Source organism: Triturus cristatus, chromosome 6 (genome assembly GCF_964204655.1).
Source record: "Triturus cristatus chromosome 6, aTriCri1.1, whole genome shotgun sequence".
NCBI classification, from domain to species: domain Eukaryota; kingdom Metazoa; phylum Chordata; class Amphibia; order Caudata; family Salamandridae; genus Triturus; species Triturus cristatus.
In genome coordinates, this window is record NC_140589.1 from 1,446,862,941 (window position 1) to 1,446,883,351 (window position 20,411).

Genomic DNA, 20,411 nt, shown 5'->3' on the forward strand with positions numbered 1-20,411 from the left:
GTCGAAGAGATCGCCCACCCTTTTACAGTTGGCTTCCTGCCATTTGAGGTAATCCTGTCCTGTCTGAGCGGGAGGGAATTCCGGGTGATCTATAAAAGGGTTCAGGGGAACATTGGGGTGGATAGCCGTGGGGCACCTGAACCCTGTCCCATACGTTCATCATAGCTCGCAGAACTGGTGAAATGTAGACCCTGGCTGGGCGGTGTCATTTGGGGAGCCATGGTACTCTCCACACGTGTATGCCCGCTATCGGGCGATCGATAAAGCACCAGTGTTTTTCCAACGTAAGCTTATACTATTTGGTCATGTAGCACGACTGGGCTGCTAGGTAATAGCGCTCTTAGGGTACGATTACGATGCACTTCGGAAGGGCTCTGAATCGGATTCAGGTTAGCTGAATCCGACTCAGAACCCTTGTTTCCGACCGAATAGTGCACAATTCCGAACGACTGATTACGATGCCCAGAAACCATTAGGGCTGTCTGAATTGGTTCCGAAAGGCATTTGGACAGGTCGAGCCTTTCAGAGCCGAATCGTACAGCTCCATGGACATGGTTTCCAAGCGAGCGATTATAATGACCGATTCAGACAGCCATTCCAATTCAGTTTGCCCAAAACAAAACGGCTGTCGGAATCTGTCTTTGGGGGCCCGTAGCAGACCCCGCTTCACACGGGGCGTTCCGAATTGGGCCCATGGGTGTACCCAAAAGATCCACCTTTCAGACCATGCACAGTGCAGTAGGCACCATGGGGTTCCTGCCAAAGGGTGCACGATTTTCCCCTGCCACCCCTTTTGTCAATGGGATCCTGTTTTCTGGTTCGGAATACAAGCTCCTGTTGAAGTCAATGGGAGTCAGACTGAATCAAATGCAGAAGCATCACGATGCATCGAAATCGCTCAGTCAGACTCCCCCGATCCGATTCGTTTCAGAAAGCATTCCGGAACCGAATCGGTCGGAATGCTTTCCGGACGAGTTCATAATCGACCCCTAAGTGAGAAACCCTTAGCCCTCCATCTTTCTGTTTCAAGTATGTTTGGAGGCATGCCAGCCGGGCCCTCCTTCCACCCCAGACAACGTCGACCAACAAGAGTTGCATTTTAGCCAGTGCTTGGGGGGGTTGCAGTGGCAGGGTCTGTATTACATACAGGATGCAGGGGAGTAATGTCATCTTGATTGCGGCCAGCCTGCCTAGCCAGGATAGAGTGAGCCTTCTCCAATTCTGGAGCTCTGACCGAATGTTGGTCAAGAGGGCAGCATAGTTCTTGCTTACCATACATTCAACCGTACAGAATATCTGTAGCCCCAGATAGGTAGCGCCCGTTGGAGCCCAGCCAAAGGGGAACTCTGCCTTTAAGCGCCCCAGTTTGGTTTGGGGGATAGTTAGGCTGAAAGCTTGCTCTTTTTGGTTATTAATCTTAAAACCAGACACTAGGCTAAATTCTTCCATCTCTTGCAGGAGGGGAGGCAATGAAGTGAGCGGCTGAGTGAGGAAAAGCACAACATGGTCAGCATAGAGAGAGGTATTATGTTCCCTATCGCCTATATGAATCCCAGTGATTGCGCCATGTTGGAGGATACGTTGCGCAAAGGGCTCCATGTATAGAGTGAATAACAAGGGTGACAGGGGGCACCCTTGTCGGGTACCTCTCAGGATCTTAAAGGGTCTGGAACGAACGCCGTTCACGCTGACTCTTGCCTCCGGTGTATTGTAGTTACTGCTTACCCTATTCAAAAAACGTGCACCCAGGCTGAACCTAGCCAATGCCAATCACAGATAGGGCCCGTGGACCCGATCAAATGCCTTCTTGGCGCCCACCGATAAAAGTAAAGCTGACTTCTGGGAGCACTGAGTCTTATCGATAAGGTGACACAGCCACCTGGTCTGGGGCCAGTCCAATAGCAAAGGGTTTCAGGGGACCCCCTTGTTCCCCCCCACTGGTCATAGTAAAGCAGATAGCTCTCACCTTGGATCTTCAGAAAGTTCCCATAAGCTCTCAATCTCTATCTGAGAGAAGAGTGCGTCGAAGAGGCGCAAGAGATAGGGGAAGAGCAAGAAAATTCAACAACAAAGAAACAGCCCATAAGTGAGCAACAATGTCACCGTAGTGTAAGGGTCCATAAGGCAGGCAACAGTGTACTTCCATAGTCAGGAACTGGTGGTACAGGGTGGGGCTCCACCTGTGGTGGCCGATTTTGTGAGCCCTCCCGGAATCTGCGGGTGCCCGGCAAGCAGAGGAGTGACAGCCTTTCTGACTTTAGGGTGTGGTCATTCCTTCAAGTGGTCTCCCCTATCATCTCGGTCCTGCAGCTGTCTAATGAGGGCATCTCACTCTTTTTGGCTTTACATTTCTGAGGGTCGCAAGCGTGTATCTTTCCTGCTGCGGTGTATCCCTCTCTGCTTCGGTGTCAGCACCATCATTACTTTCCGGTTGGTCGATCGACATTTCCTCTGTTGTCCAGGTCGATTACCTGCACAGCCTGTGCTTCCTTCAGGGATCGCAGTGCATGCGTTTCTTTATTCCATACAAAGATCAACCTGAAGGATGGCCCCACCTGTATCAGACTTCTTGCTCATGGAGCTAGGTGGTGACTGGTCGCAAAGATCTGCACCTCTGGAACGTGAGGGGGGAGAGGTCTTGGTATATGCCCACTTGTAGGACTTCAAATGAGATAACTTCCTTATCTCGGGTAGCAGCCATTATGAGTTCCTTTTGCCTATAGGAGTGAAGGCAGGTGAGTATATCCTGCGGCCGGCCTGGGCCCGTCGCCGGGCGGCCTGCTTGATGAGTGCGATCCAAGACGATCTCCCTGTCACCCACTGTCGAGGCAACATGTTGAAAGAGCCAGGTCACAAAGTCCTCCAGCTTACCACCATCTGCTCGAAGTGGAACCCCCTTGATGCGGGTATTGGAGCATCGGGACCTGTTTTCCAAGTCTTCTAGTCGCAGGCGTAAGTCTTCATTGCGGTCCCACAACTCCAACAGCTCCCATGTATGTTCGGTGAGCTCCCCTTCCCTACTGTCTCCAGCACTCTCCAAAGAATCCACGTGTTCGCCCAGTTCGTCAATGTCGGCTCTGACCTGTTTCATGTCGGCAGCGACCTCCTGACGCAGCCCCACAAAGTCTTCTCGCAACGAGCTGAACAGGTGCTCTAGCAATTGGCGAGTGACCGGCTTCTCCTTCTCCTGTTCAGGCATGTCCGTTTCTCCGTCCTGAGTATGTGTGGGTGGCAAGTCAGCTGTATGTCCATCAGGTTTTTTGGCTTCTGCAGGAAGTCTTGGATACTCGCCTCCTTTTTTGAGCGGTTGGATGCCATTTCGTGGAGGTATAAAGCTGCCGTGCGATTTGGGCAAACTCAAGGTCTCCAGCCAGCTGAATATTGTGTGCAGGGTGATATGGGGTGATCCCGTGCAATAGGCTGATGTAGGTTTCAGTCCCACGCTGTGGGCCCTGGGGTATCTTATGACATTGCTATGTGGGTTCCATTTTCTCGTTCACTTCCTGGCCTATCAGGTCTCCTGCTACCCTGACCGGGATCGCAACGGTCGGTCAGGGCCTAAAGTGCAGTGGGCTTTCTTCTAAGCCCACCTGCAGCATCCAATGTCTTCCTCTTTCCCTCCCTGGGCCCCGTCCACGCCACCTCCGCGGGGCACGAAGGAGGTATGCCAAGGGTCCCTCTTGTGCCTCCATGGCTCCAGCGGACTACCGAGGCCCCGCCTCCATTCCAGCTCCCACCGCTCAGCACAGTTCCACCGTGTCTTGGGCCGCTCGGCAGTGCCCGCAGGCCGCCGTAGTGGCCTCACCATGCTCCGCAGCTCTCCCGAGGCTTCTGCTGGAGTCCCGTCAGTAAGTCAAGTACCTCATGTTTGAAACCAGGAGGCAAACGCTTGAAAGGCACTCTCTGGTCATGCAAGACTTCTTCTGTGTAGTGGGCGGCACTCATGTCATCGGACGCCTCTGCAGTCCGTGCCACCACCACCTCCTCTGCGGGCCCCAAGCAGCCCGTGATGGCCGCTGGAATCGCCGCTTGTCGGCCTCGATCGGCGGAGCTTTGCGGGGTGGCTGCTACTCTGCTGCCATCTTGGCCACACCCCCCTTTATTTATTTTTAACAGGGTGTTCATTCAGTGTAGTCCTAAAAGACGATGATGCACAATCAAAGCAATAGCCACATATAATGTTGAATATAGTGGTGGTTTGCTTTCATTCGCTGTGGTGATCACACATGGTTTAGAACAGGCACTCTGAGACCATGAATAAAGCACATAAGCACCTGTCTGTTTGACCTGCAATCTCCTTCTCTCTCATTCTCTTTTTAGCTCTCTCAAACTCCCTCTTCTCTAACACTCCCCCTCTGTTTTCCTCCCTGCCTCTCTCTTTTCTGCCTTTCTTCTCTCATGATTTCTCGCTCAGCCTCTCTTTCTTTCTCTCAACCTCTCCCTTACTCTCTACCTCTCCTTTTCTCTTACTGTTTCTCCCCTTTCTTCCTCTCAGTCCTTCTGCATTTATCTCTTTCTCTTGCACCCTCTTGTTCTCATCATCTCCGTTTTTTCTTTCACTCACTGCTTACCTGCTATGATGGTATAGTGAATTAAAGTAACTACTGGTGAGGCCCTAAGCAATCCCTCTTCTCTTCCTTTCTTCCCAGCACTCTCCTAACCTGTTCCCAGGAAAAAACACAGCTATTTATGAAGGGGCTTACCGTCCTTACCATGAATCTCTCTGTAGGTACTGTGATGTCTTATTGATTTATTGTAAACTACATTGGGTTTTCCAATTTCTAACAGTGTGCAACATTCAAACACATGATACAACTTAGCTATATGTTAGTTGTGTCCAGGCTGTGATGTTGGATATCCTCAGGTGGGCATACATCCGAGTAACTGTGTAGTAGAGAAGGCCACATGCCCCTATGTGGGGTAAAAAATTGGGGAGAAACAAAGCCGGACCCAGGGAGCCAGGGGAGAGATGAAGGTAGCATCAAATGCTGGAATGGGGAGTGAGGGGGGAAGGGGGAGGTGATAGTGGGGATGGGGAGAATGCGTTGTTTAGTCAAATAAATGTAGCGCCCAATGGCGTTGGGGCTGGGAGTACATGTAGTCTAATTTAGAGAAGTAGTCAATCAATGGATGCCATTGGTAGCTGAATCTCTTTTCTGTGTGGAAGAATTTGTGTGTTAGATGTATCATTGCATTCATTGTTTCTGTCAGAGCTTATGGAACCAGTATGCAAGTAGAGGGGCTTCTGGTGGTTTCCAATAAAGTGCCAGGAGCTGTTTGGCCTCACCCAACATGTGATGGATTAAGACCCAATCAGCATGCACCATGCCCTCTAGAGTGAAAGGTTTCATGCCTAGGACCAAGGTAATAGGATCAGATGGAAGTGGGAACCCCAGAACTCACTTGATATGCCGTTTGAATCACTGAGCAGGACCACCAGGTGTGTAAAAAAGTGTCTATTTCCTTGTGGCAGCGGCAGCTTGTTTTGGGAGCATTGGAGTACATGCAAGACAGCTTGCCGGGGGTCTGGTACCATTGGTACATCACCTTTTGAGTAGGGGAGGATGGAAATTGCGGTGTTTCACTATGCGGAATTCCATGAAGTCCCAGAAAAACTGAGCGAGATTCAGCAGAATTCCACCAACGGACAGAAAATATGCACCTCACACTGCGTGTGCTGCAATTTAGCACAGATAGCGCAAGCAGTCCTGAAAATCAGGGTAACCGGCACCATGCATTGCGCAAGAGCACGCCGCCATTTGAGTTGATTTTGCTGCTGCTCGAGTAGAAAATCGACTTGAGCGGCAGCAAATTGACCACTCACAAACGCCAGCGACTGCTTGCATTAGAAAATCACTGTAGGGGACACCAGATCTCGCACACATATTCTGGAGCCTCAGGTGGGGGTGTGGGGAGGAATTCCGCTACATGGCGATTGGCAGAATTTGGCCAGAACTCCACATCAAAGAGTAATGTGGATTGGCCAAAATTCTGCCAATTCCTCAGGCGGAACAATACATTCTGCCCACCCCTACTTTAGGGCCACTTCTCTGTGAGGAATGCTTAGGTGGGTTTTGGGGCTCTCCCTCCAGAGATCATTCCATTGCTTATCAGTGAATGAGAGGCCCAGATCATTCTCCCAACGGGCCTGGAAAGCATATGGGGAGTGAGGACTAAAGTCCTGTATGGCAGCGTAAGTGCCCGAGATAAGACATTTAGTGCCTGAGAAGGATCAGACCAGGTTCTCAAATAGGGTGGGAGATCTCATCGCTGCTTGTACGTTTGCAGAGTGTTGGGCCCAAGGCTGCAACTGACAGTAATGGATGCGAGCTGTTCTGGGATCTGAAATTCTTGTATCCATTGTTCAAAGGATTTGATGAGGGGACCCTTAAATACATGGCTGAGGGTCCTACAGCTTCCCCACTGACCAGGCACTGAATGGTCTGAAGTCAAGGGCCAGGGAGAAATCTGGGTTGCCAAGGAGTGGGGTGATGACAGAGGGACAAGATGTGAGCCCCTTGGTCCCCACACTGTTCCCTATCTCTGGGACAGTTCGGGTGTGGGTGGCTGTTGGTGATGTTTTGGCAGCCAGGCCAGGTCCCATAGTGACCTGCGTGCTACTTCTGGATCCATATTCAGCCATGGATTCTCAGAATCCCTGACCACCCACTCCGAGATATAGCAGATGTGGGATGCCTAATAATATGTGATTAAATTGGGACAGATCAGTGCTCCATGGAGCGTGGGAGTTTGAAATTATTTCTTATTAGCTTATTTTAAATCTGTGGTTTCACTCTCCCCCAGATAAAGGTGCACAGCATACTTTTAATTGTGTAAATGTCTGCCTCAGGTATTAGGTGAAGAGGGATTGGAACAGGTAAAGTTCCCTGGGTAGTGCATTAATTTGTTGTGACCTAGCCAAGAGGTGTAAAGGGCTCTCCACCTCCAGAGGTCCTCTTGGAGGTTGCGTAGTAGGGCCGGCCAGTTTAATTGACTCCAATTCTAAAGGTGGGGTGTGATGAGTAGGCATAAGTAACAGATAGATTTGAGTGCCCAGTGGAAGGGAGTTATTGTCTTAGGGTGGTCAAGGAGGTCCCCAGGGATAGTGAGGTTCAGGGCCTGGGATTTCCCTATGCTCATTTTGAAACTAGAGACTTTCTCGAAGCTGTGCAGTACCTGGACAGCTGCTGGGAAAGAGCCCTCCAGGATAGGTCAGGGTTAGGAGGAGATCATCCGCAAACTGGTGTACCTGGTGGCTAGTCCCTCCAAATTGGATCCTTGACATTTCTAGAGTATCTCTAACCCAAATGGCTAGAAGTTCCACCATGAGGGCAAATAGGACAGAGGGGTTTCCCTGCCTCGTGCCCCGCTCTATCTGGGAGGGAGAGTGCTGACTATTGAGATGTATTTGGTTGGAGATGCGTAGCGCATCATAATCCTGTCTATCACTTTTGGCCCCAGTGTGATTTTGTATTGGCCCGCCATTAAGAAACCCCAGCTGACATGGTTGAATGCCTTCTCAGAATCTAGGGAAAGAAGTAGGGAAGGGTATTATGTGTGACCTGGTACGCCAGGCGTCTAAAATTGTCTGCTCCTTGTTGGTGGTGGATAAACCTCATTTGGTCAGGGTTGACCAGATTGGATAGGAGGGGTTCCAGTCAGGGCACCAAGACTTTAATGTAAAACCTGGCACCTGTGTTTAAAAGAGCTATAGGGTGGTAGAAGGCGCAACTAGTGGGGTCTTTCCCGGATTTCGGGATGAGTATTAGCTCGGTCTCACATCATGTGAGTCAAGCTTGTAGCTGCAGTAAAGGATTGAAGAGCGGGGTGAATTGATCCGGGAGTAAGACCAGAAAGGTTTTATAGAATATGATGTGGAGACCATCAGGCCCCAGGGTTTTCCCCCTGGGGAGCATCTGGAGTGCTTTGAATATCTCAGTGGGGTAAATCGGAGCCTCAAAGAGGCCCCAGTGTGTAGGATGTAGGTGGTCCCATTCCCAGGAGGATACGTATGTCTCTATGTCTTGGGGGTTTAAATTCCCCATGTCCTAGTCACCCAAGTGCCATTCCGTTTTGGATGTGAGCTATTATGTCTCTTTAGCATCCTTCAGGTGGTGCCTGAACAGAGTGTGTACGAAGGTGTCCTGGGCGAAGTTGAGGACATTTATATTGAGGTCTGTGTAGATGGGAGCCCTCTATGATCAGGTTTAAGGAAGCACCCTTCCTTGTCTTTGCTGGCTTGAATGGGTGACACATGCAGGGTTGGTCCCTCAGCAGAGGGAGGATTTCCTGTAGGAAAATTATATGTGGGTCATGTTGGGTGAGGTATCTCCAGATTTGGGCCCGCTTGTTGGGGAAGTTGAGTCCCCTGACATTTAAAGAGAGGAGTTTCAAGGGGCGGGTGTCTCCTATTTGGTGAATTTAGGGTGGTGCACAGACTTGAGATTGACACCTGTATATAGACCCTCGCTTTACCCCCATAAAGTTTTGTTCCCCCTGGGATAACATAAGGAAAACCAAAAGCATAACTTCAAGAAACAGATGGCCAACAGGGCCATGAATGACATACTTACAAGTGTTGCATGGGTGACGTCTCTGACCCACTGACCCACCTAAGTTGAGATACAACCTGCAAGAGTGGATGTTGTGTGGAGGTTGAGCAAAAGGGTGTGCAAAGGGGGCAAGATTGTGGCACAGTCTTGACACTTCAATGTTGGCAGACCCACTCTTAGCACAGCCACTCCTGTGACTCACTCTGGCAGATATTGTCGTCGGGGGATCGAGTCTGCTAAAGGTCCACGGGGGACAGTCTTGCGAGGCTCACTGAGACCCCAGGGGTGGGGTTGGGGGGAGTCCAGGCTTTGTAGTTGAGATATAATGTCTTATTTGGCAGTGTTGGGAGACTGTGGCCTGACTATGTGTGATCTTGAAGAGTGCGCAACCGTGAACCACACCGAGCACCAGTCAGACCTCTTAGGTGGTGCTGTCTGGTCTGAGGAGTTGCATGGCATCCTGCAGGGCGCTGACCTGTCTATCCCGTTTCAAGGGAATATAAAGCTGAAGGGATGGTTCCACTGGTATTTGAAATTTTGCTCCAAGAGGTGATCCATAATGGGTTGAAATCCTCAATTTTTAAAAAGGTGATTGGTGCCAGGCCCTGTTAGAGATGGATAGTGGAGCCTCTGTAGATAAAGTCGACTTTACCCCTGGCCTTGCTCATGATTTCTTCCCTGTCTTCAAAGAAGTGGACGGGATTCAGGATGTCCGGGATGCCATCCACATGTGGTGATGAGAAAAGTGTCCTATGTGGTTGGTCTAGTCAGAGGGGCAGCAGATCTTGCTGACTTCTGAGTGCATGCTGGAGGTCATGAGTGAACCCCAGTATTTCATCTCTCTCAGCCACCTTGAGTACCCGCCGGGAACCGTATATTGTTAAAGCAGCTCCTGTTTTCTAATTCTTGATATTTTGCCTGCAATTCAGTGTGTACATTCGTTGTCATAGCATTTTGTGGCCTCTGATCTACCATCTAGAGCTTGTGCCACATCGTCAACCCTAACACCCAGATCTGGGATTTCTTTATGTAAGTCCTTCAGGCATGTTTTGAAATCCGTTTTCAGGGAGCTAATATCTGAGCGAATCTCCTGTTAAAAAAAAACAGGGTATTCCTATGTTATGGTTTGGTTGCCTCAGTAGTGGCGGGAACTAGGTCTTGCTGTAGAGATGAATCTCCCTGGCATCGAGGGCAGGTTGTCGGTTGCCGGCCCCAGGTGATCCTCCCTGGAGGTGGGCAGAGCACAGAGGCCCACTTCACGATGCCCCTCAAGCCCCCAGTCCTCATGGAGTATGGTGGGTCTCCAGAGTCCCCAGGAGCTGCCGCCAGTTTTCAGTCAGGGCACTGCGGGCCGGGACATCCCCATCGTAGTTGGGGGTTTCATAGCTCAGTGGGGTCTGCAGCGACGGTCACCTAGCAGGCCCCCCCACCGCTAAGCTGGCGAAGTCATGGGTCACCTCAGAACTGTTCCAGCTTCACAGGAGGGGGCACCACAGAGTTAGTGCAGGTGTCCAAGGTCGAAGTCCCAAGGCATCGGGACCAAGATGGCAGGTGGCACCTCGCTATCACTGCGGCCTCCTCAGTAGACATCCACCGGCCTCCCTCTTAGAGCTACGAAGGGGTAGTGACAGGTACGGGCAGATCAGTGACATAATATCGAGCACACAGATACCGTGACACACAAATATTGTGTCAAAATTGTTGTTGACACAAATATCGTTTATCTATACTCATAAAGGTAAGTACAAAAATATAGAGTTACAAATATCGTTTACACCAATATAAAGATATGACAAAATATTGTTTTTCAATAAATTCACAGTTTATAATAGTAAAACTTAACATTGTAATACATAACTGTAATATATTATATATTACATAAATGTAAGTAACATTTAATATTAAAAATAAATATATACTTACGCAAACATACACACGTAAAACATATGTGTGTGTGTGTTTATATATACATATCTATAACAAACTACTAATAATAAATATATATATTTTACATTATATTATCTTTTTGTGTTTTTTAATTTACTAATATACATATATATTTGTATTACCTACTGGAGGTTGCCAGTAGGTAGTTATAGTTAGAACCTAGTTTCCATAGGAAAAGCATTTTTTGATTTGCTAATAACTTTGATGTCGTTTGACGAATCTTCGTGAAATTCTCCCAAGAAAAAGTCTATCCAGGTCAGCCCCTATCCTGAAAGTTTGGGGGTGATTCGTCAAGCGGGGGCTGAGAAAACAGGGGGGTCCCAAAACGCATTTTCTCCATGTTAATTTCCATAGGAAATTTTGAGACTGCTGAACGGAATTACCCCAAATTTTGCAAAAAGGTAGTGCTTGGTTCAAAAAGCGACCTTTTTTTTTAAATGGTGTAAATCCGTTCAGTAGTTGCTGAGAAATTTAAAAAATGAGAGTCAAAAAGTTTCCCATAGGAAACTTTAGGCAAGGCTACAGCCCGAACTGCTGAACGGAATTACCCCAAATTTGGCAAAAAGTTAGTGCTTGGTTCAGAAAGCGACCTTCTGTAAAATGGTGTAAATCCGTTCAGTAGTTGCTGAGAAAATCAAAAACTAACAATATCGATATCTATGGCCGGGGAGGGTTTGCGAACCCTCCCGACCACGAGCTTTATTTGAATTGGCTGTCAACACTCCAAACCAGGAAGTGTTGGTGGCCATCTTGTGACTCTGTAGAAAACAGAGAATTAAGCATGAAAAACAAGAAAAGGGGGCAGGATAAAAACACCCTGACCCCCTAGGGCTGCTCAGGGGGACCCACAAGGATGCCCTGGGCCAAAGAAAGCATTTTATTTTAAAAAATCGTCCGAATTCTCGCTGGGTGCGAGAATCCGGACAAAAAAAAAAAAAGAAAAACGAAGCGCGGTCTCCCGCGCTTCGTTTTTTTTAAGCATTCAAGAAATGTATAGCGGGGGCCCCCTCAGCCCCGGAGACCGCCACCTCCCCGGGGCTTATTATAATGTATGCGGGGGCACTACGGCCCCACGCTGCCCAGGGGACCGCCACCTCCCTGGGACTTTTATAATAAGCCCCAGGGGGGCTCATGTCCCCCCGCAGCCCCGGGGACCGCCACCTCCCCGCGGCTCTTCTTTAAAATAAAAATTCTGTGTGGGGGGGCTCGAGCCCCCCCACATGCCCCGGAAACCACCACCTCCCCGGGGCTTTCTAATCGAAGGGAGGGGGGCTGCGCAGCTCCCCTCATGAAGCCATGGATGGCCCAGGGGACCGCCACCCCCCCAGGGCCGGCTCATGCAGTGTCCCGGGGTGCCCACCCCAGGACACTGCTGTTTGCTATGGTAGGGCGGGAGCCGTGTGGCTCCCGCCCTACCATAGCAAACTCTGCTTTGGATTTTGGAAGCGAGAGCAGGTAACCTGCTCTCGCTTCCAAAATCCAAAGCAGAGTGCTTTTCCACATGGGGAGCTGCATGTCAGCAGCTCCCCGTGTGGAAAAGCAATGCCGGCTCCCGCAGGAGGCGGTGAGCCGGCAGGACCGTGGGGGAATTGGGGACCCCCCACAGTCCCCAATGGAGAGGCCAGGCCCTGGGTGATGGGGTCCCTGGGCCAGGAGTGGCCTGGGAGGAGGCCATGTGGCCCCCCTCCCCAATACAATTTAGAGAAAAAAAACAGAGGCCTAAGGAGGGGGGCCCCCCTCCTTTCTAAATAAAAAGAAAATATATATATATTGCCATGCCCCGGGGGATGGGGTCCCCGGGGCAGAAATCGGCCTCACGGAGGGGGTCCATGCGGCCCCCTTCCCGTTTAAAATTAAAAATAGGGGTCAGGCCCTGGGGGATGGGCTCCCCAGGGCCACAAAAAAAGGAAAATAAGGGGGGCCACACAGCCCTCATTCTGAAGAACAAAGCTAGTTGGCCCACAGGGACCCTCGGCATTGAAGGGGAATTCATTCCCCAACTTGAAATGTGCCAGGGGGCACGTTTGCACATTGGTGAAGGGAGGGGGCGGGCCTGATGTAACAAGTGTGCAAACGTGCCCTGTGGTGCGTTGTAAGTTGGGGGATTAAGTCCCCTTGAATCCTGAGGGTCCCTGGGGTCCAACTAGCCCACCAGGTATCTCCAGTAAGCGCCACACAGCTGCGTTGCAGAGAGGTGTAAAAAGGGGCGTGGCCTCAGAAAACCTCTCTGAAACGTAGGTCTGTGGCACTTACTGGATGTACCTGGTGGGCTACTTGGCCACCAGGGACCTTCAGGATTCAAGGGGACTTAATAGGGATGTCATAGTTAGAAATTAGCATTTAAAAAACCATTGAAATTCACTGAAAAAAACATAAGTTTGAGGTACTTTATAGTTAGAAATTAGCATTTAAAAAACCTTAGAAATTCACTGAAAAAACCATAGGTTTCAGGGACGTTATAGTTAGCTGGACATTTCACTCTTACAAAACCATAGAAATTCCACCGTTATAGTTAGTTCAGCTAACTATAACTCGCGCACCCGCAATGCACTGTTCATGATGTCACATATTACATCATTCATGACATTGTCAGTGACATCACTGATGACATCACTGATGACATCTCAAATAACATCACTGATGACATCATCCATGTGAAAATCCGATGCACCTCCTCTCTAATATAACCTTTGATACACCCACTGTAAAATACAGACTACCATTTTCTAACTCATTGACACACCAATACCAGTTACTACATACGCACTCACTGATCCCTAGGTCTACACACACATCCACTCATTCATCATACATGCAGTCACTCATCAATACAACACTATCATATGCATTCATACACCTATACAGACACTCACACACTGCCGCCACTCATCCATGCAATTACTCACACACCTAGTCAGTCATGCTAAGAATCAATCACACTCCCATTTACTCACCTATACAATTATACACACACCACCTCACTTATTCATACCGATACTAACGCATTCTTTCTCTCTTATATAATCAGTGATACAAGTACACACTCATCCTTACAGCCAGTCTCACAACCACTGACTATCATGTAGAGTCATTTATATACTTCAACTCTCACATACACTGCCTTTTACATATGTAGTTACTTGGACATATACCACTGAGACATCCATTCACTCACCAACACACCCATACACATACTCACGCATCCATACAGCTGTTTCCACATGCACTCTTGAACCCATACACCCAGTGAATCAACCACTCACACATCTATGCACAGAGTCACACACCTCTCACCCACCCACACACACACTCAATCTCCCCAAAAAATACTCAGACAACCAATCAATAACCTATATAGACACTAATGTAGCAACTGACCAACCCATGCATCAGCTTTCACAACAACAGACAGACTGATACAGACATTCACACAGTTTAGTCACTAACCCATGCATTCAGTAAGACACATTTAATCACTCACTTATACAGTCAGTCACACACCTACTAAATCTTCCATCCAGACACTTATACACCCACTCATTCTTCAATACACCTTGGAATATATATAGAACATATTTAAACTTTACTGAAACACAGTCACAGTCATTTGAGATGTCATCAGTGATTTCATCAGAGATGTCACTGACCATGTCATGAATTATGTAATATGTGATGTCATAAAGAGTGCATTGCGGGTGCGCGAGTTATAGTTAGCTGAACTAACTATAACAGTGGAATTTCTATGGTTTTGTAAGAGTGACATGTCCAGCTAACTATAACGTCCCTGAAACCTATGGTTTTTTCAGTGAATATATATAAACACATAAAACATTAAAACATTTAAAGAATGAAAACAAATAAAAACTTTAGAACAATTACTAAAAATGTTAATAAAACGAATACATATATTTGTATATATATATATTTATATCTATACTTACAGATAATATAAAATTATATAATAATATTACATATACTTAAACAATAATAAAAATATACCAAACTCTGTAAAAAACTAGACATAATATTTCCACTGCAGTCTGTACAACAGTAAGGAAAGCATTGGACTCCGGAGGGGTAACATTTACTATTCCCTTTCCAGTATGTGCATCAGTAGGGAAAGCGTTGGACTCCTGAGGGTTACAATTTACTATTCCCACTCCAGTCTGCGCGACAGTAGGGAAAATGATGGACTCCAAAGGGGTCAAATTTACTATTCCCACCCCAGTCTGTGCAACAGTAGGGAAAGCGTTGGACACCGAAGAGGTATAATTTACTACTCCCACTCCAGTCTGTGCAACTGTAGGGAAAGCGTTGACGCCAGAGGGGTAAAATGAATATTCCCACACCAGTCTGTGCAACAGTAGAAAAAGGAGTTTGCTTTAAACACATAACATATTTTAATAACTTTATTAATTGATCAAAAATTAAAAACATTTAATATAAGAATTATATATATAAATTAAAAAAACAATCACATATTTTAAACATTTATTTTTTATTTTTAATAGTTAATTTCAAATGTAAAAATGTAATATTAATTGATCATTTAATTGAAAACACGCATCATAGTCTCACAAACATAGCAATTTGCAATTAAAATATAATTAAAATAAATGATAACTCAATTAACATATTGAGTAATATATAAAATAATTATTTATAAATGACTAATTATTAGTTAATTAATTATAACTGAATAACTTCTACCCCCTATTTCCCTACAGACACAACATAAAATATAATTATTATATATTTTACATAATTATGAATTAATTACATTTTTAATGAAAATGAATAACTAATGGATAATTGATTGTTACTTGATTAACTTTCCACCCTATACCCGTACAAACCCAACAACCTGCACCTTAAAAATAACATAAAGAAATTACACATTGTACCAAATTAATTATCAATAAAAAAAGGTATCTTAAATTTATAATTAATCAATTAATAATTAGCTTCACACCCTATACCCCCTATGCCCCTTCAAAGCCAACACACACACAAATTATCACTAAAAATATAGAATGGTTACACAATTTACCTAATTATTAACTGGTTCACTAAATAATCAAAACAATTAATTATTTAATTATAATTAATTAACGTCCCACCCTATACCCCTGCAAACCTCACAACCTGCTACGACACTATAAATTACTATTAACAATTACATACAAAATTATAAATAATTTAAGCATTAAAAACTATATTTAAAAATATTAGCAATTATACAAACAATATATGACACATATACAATATAATATGAACTATAAACACAATGAAATAATTTTAAAATAATTTTGTACAACTATATTATTGCGAACGATATTAAAATCACAGACATTCTTGCTAACAATATTAGAAACACCAATATTCTTGTAAACTATATTGCTTACCCAAAATTCGATATTTATGTTCACAATATTTCTGCATCACGAAAAGTAATGTACCACAATATTAAAAACTCAATATCTCAATATTTCTGTAGTTCGATATTAATGAGCCGATATTATGTATAAATACTGCACAGGCACCCTCCTGGGACTCCAGCGACCCCCCGTAGCAAGATGGTGAGTATAGTTGCAGATGGACTCTAATGTTGGCAACTTGGAGCGGAGAGGTGAGAGACACATTTCACTCCTTTCTTGGATAGGCCACACCTCCGTCTTGTTAAATTCTTATCATCCGAAAAGAATATAACCTCTACAGCTGCAACACAATTTCTGAGGCGGAATTACTGATGCATGGTAAATAGTCAACTTCTGCTTGCGATATGTATGTTCTTGACTACCGCCTGCAAAGTGATGTAACACATACTTTAGAAGCAAATGCTGATATATTTGAAAACAAAACTATAGTTGAATGGGTCCTCCCAACCATTACTTCCTACTTTGGCCTATTGCTGGGAGGCCCTGGTAAACCCCCTCATTGGCCTTTAAGTATGAAATACAACCTCACATCTCACTGGACTACATTGAGCCAAAGAAGCAAGGCCCTCATGAGACAGACAGGACAGATACAGGCGGCCTCTCTACATATGAACTTGGCTGAGTCACATAGAGCTGCTCATCTTCTACAAAAGTGCTTTCAAAAGCTTGGTGGAATATTGTTATGATCTTGAATCATCCCTCTCTCATTTATTTTCAGAGACTGCAGAGGGGCTTTATTGTGACCTGTCAACTACCTCAACACCATACTTCTCTTCGGAATGGCTGTGAGGTGTCACTCATCCCTCACCTTTGTGGCCTCTCCAAACAAAGGGCACATTCTGCACCTCACTCCCTTCCAGGGGTCAGGATTTTAAGATTACTAAGGCGCTGATTCCGATGTTGGACGGACTCAGGTCCGTCCGACATCGGTCAGGAGCCGTAACCGACTGACCTGCTGTCGTCGGTTATGGCCCTACTAGTACAATGCTATCGAACAGGGTTCGTTCGCACTCGTATACAACACAATGCAAGCATACATTCCGAGTGGAATGCATGCTTGCATCGTGGAAGGCAGGGGTGCAGTTCATCCCTGCACCCTGTGGGCGGCACCCCAAGGTGCCTGCCACCGGGTGCAGGGATCCACAGAGGAGCACCATAGGTGCCCCCAGGCTTCCATTCGGCAGCCTCGCACCCATGGGGGCCCTACTAGGGGCCCTCAAAGACAGTTTCCGACTGCCTTTTTGTGCCGGAGAAACCGGCACAAAAAGGCAGTGAAAAACTGCCATCGTACTCCCTCGGTTGCAAAGAGGCGACCGGGGGAGTACTGAGGGATTTCTGGACGGCGGACGGGCTCTCCGAGCCTGTCGTCCGCAATCCGGAAATCCGTGTCGGATTCCTTTCCGATCGAGCCCATCAGAATGGCTCAGTCGGAAAGGAATCTGGCTGACACGATCCGATTCAGTCGGAAGGGCTCCGACCGTTGGTCGGAGCCCTTCTGACCGAAATCGGAATCGGCCCCTAAGAGTCAGTCAGGTCACAGTGGACACTAAGTTGCTCTGTATAAAAGCTAAATCACTAAACAATTGGCCTCCTCTATTCCCACCAACTAGCTGACTCACCTCCTATGATCTATAATGTTGATGTCTGTTGAAACAAAAAGGTCACTTGGAACACCACCAAGTGAAGAAGGTCCCATTTCCAAGCTATCTTTATTTACAAGCACTACTTTCCTCCTAGTCCCTCCTGACTTTGTGGCCAACAATGTGTTAAAGGGGCTTTGATAATTTTTTACTGTCCAGGACGGGCATAGTCCACATGGTGGTTCTAGTGTGGGAAAAAACAACAGATGTTGCATTGGAAGGTCTGCCCTCAATGAAGGATGGGAGGCTTCTGGCACCATAAAGGGCTAGTTGTTGCACTGCCTTAAGTCTGTTTCTGGAGATGGAGTTATTGGTGACTTTTTCATCTATAACACAGTGGCTACACACATCTAACTGGGGAGGAGTTACAAGGATATCTGTCTGTTTGTGACATATACTTTCTTAAGGCCATTATCCCATTTAGAGGTCAGCAATACAAAGTATGCCCTAAGAGGCCCTAATTGGATCTCCAATTGCAACAACGTGCAGAGAGATTGGTATATGCAATGCAAATACATGTGTATCCTGTCATAAATACTAGGACTCAAAACCGAAACAGAGAGGAGCCCTTCAGATACAAAGGGAACTGGGTCAAGTAGCACCAATAACCAAAACGTGTTTCCTATGTGATTCTTCCTCAATTATCAACACAAATAATAGCTCATACTCATTCATACATTTAAAGCATACAAACAATACGTCTTGTTTTTAGTAAAACTGATATCTCCTCCTTTATTTTACAAAACAGATTATGCAAATCATTGATAAAAAACACTTAATGAATACATTTTAATATCCCATTCATTTAAAAACTCCAAGGGACAAATCCTTAGTTTTGGTCCAAGTGTAGAAGTTAGTTCAACAACTTTGGAGTACACATCTCACACATTAGTGATTTATATTGATCTATATGATGTGTAATTTTACATATATCCCCAAAGAAACATATCATGGGAAAGTATTTTCAAACATACACACAGAGGTGCCGATTTGGATCCTGGAAAAATTTCCCCCGGCCGAATAGAATCTGGAGTTTTTACCGTACGAATTGTACAAGTAGGGAACAAACTGCCAAGTACGATTCGCATGGGAAAAACTCCATACGAATCACATCCGGAACATTTCCCCACACGTCCTCGGGTCGGAAATTGTGTCCGACACATCCCCGGACGATTTACCGTACGAATCGGAAAAATGAAGTCCGACCGCGCTAGTACGATCACTCCCGTCCCCTCGATTTCACAACTGTATGCAAAAAACACCATACGGACCGAACTCCCACAGCAAGCATGGAGACACGTGTCCGCATACGCGCCAAACACCCCACCACAGACCCCGCATGTACGCGCAAAATGCCCCCCGGCCGCGGATGTACGCGCCGAAACCCCACCCCACCCGTGTATGTACGGACCGTACCCCCACCCCACCCGTGTATATACGGAGCGTACCAACACCCCACCAGTGTATGTACGGACCGTACCCCCACCCCACCAGTGTATGTACGGACTGCACCCCCACCCCACCAGTGTATGTACGGACCGTACCCCCACCCCACCAGTGTATGTACGGACCGTACCCCCACCCCACCCGTGTATGTACGGACCGTACCCCCACCCCACCAGTGTATGTACAGACCGTACCCCCACCCCACCAGTGTATGTATGGACCGTACCCCCACCCCACCCGTGTATGTACGGACCATACCCCCACCCCACCAGTGTATGTACGGACCGTACACCCACCCGTGTATGAATGGAGCGTACCAACACCCCACCCGTGTATGTACGGACCGTACCCCCACCCCACCAGTGTATGTACGGACCGAACCCCCACCCCACCTGTGTATCTACGGACCGTACCCCCACCCGTGTATGAATGGAGTGTACCAACACCCCACCCGTGTATGTACGGACCGTACCCCCACCCGTGTATGAATGGAGCGTACCAACACCCCACCCGTGTATGTACGGACCGTACCCCCACCCCACCAGTGTATGTACGGACCGTACCCCCACCCGTGTATGAATGGAGCGTACCAACACCCCACCCGTGTATGAATGGAGCATACCAACACCCCACCCGTGTATGTACGGACCGAACCCCCACCCCACCCGTGTATCTACGGACCGTACCCCCACCCGTGTATGAATGGAGCGTACCAACACCCCACCCGTGTATGTACGGACTGTACCCCCACCCGTGTATGAATGGAGCGTACCAACACCCCACCCGTGTATGTACGGACCGTACCCCCACCCCACCAGTGTATGTACGGACCATACCCCCACCCCACCAGTGTATGTACGGACTGTACCCCCACCCCACCAGTGTATGTACGGACCGTACCCCCATCCCACCCATGTATGTACGGACCGTACCCCCACCCCACCAGTGTATGTACGGACCGTACCCCCACCCGTGTATGAATGGAGCGTACCAACACCCCACCCGTGTATGTACGGATCGTACCCCCAACCCACCAGTGTATGTACGGACCGTACCCCCACCCCACCAGTGTATGTACGGACCGAACCCCCACCCCACCCGTGTATGTACGGACCGTACCCCCACCCGTGTATGAATGGAGCGTACCAACACCCCACCCGTGAATGTACGGATCGTACCCCCACCCCACCCGTGTATGTACGGACCGTACCCCCACCCGTGAATGAATGGAGCGTATCAACACCCCACCCGTGTATGTACGGACTGTACCCCCACCCGTGAATGAATGGAGCGTACCAACACCCCACCAGTGTATGTAAGAACCGTACCCCCACCCCACCAGTGTATGTACGGACCGTACCCCCACCCCACCCGTGTATGTACGGACC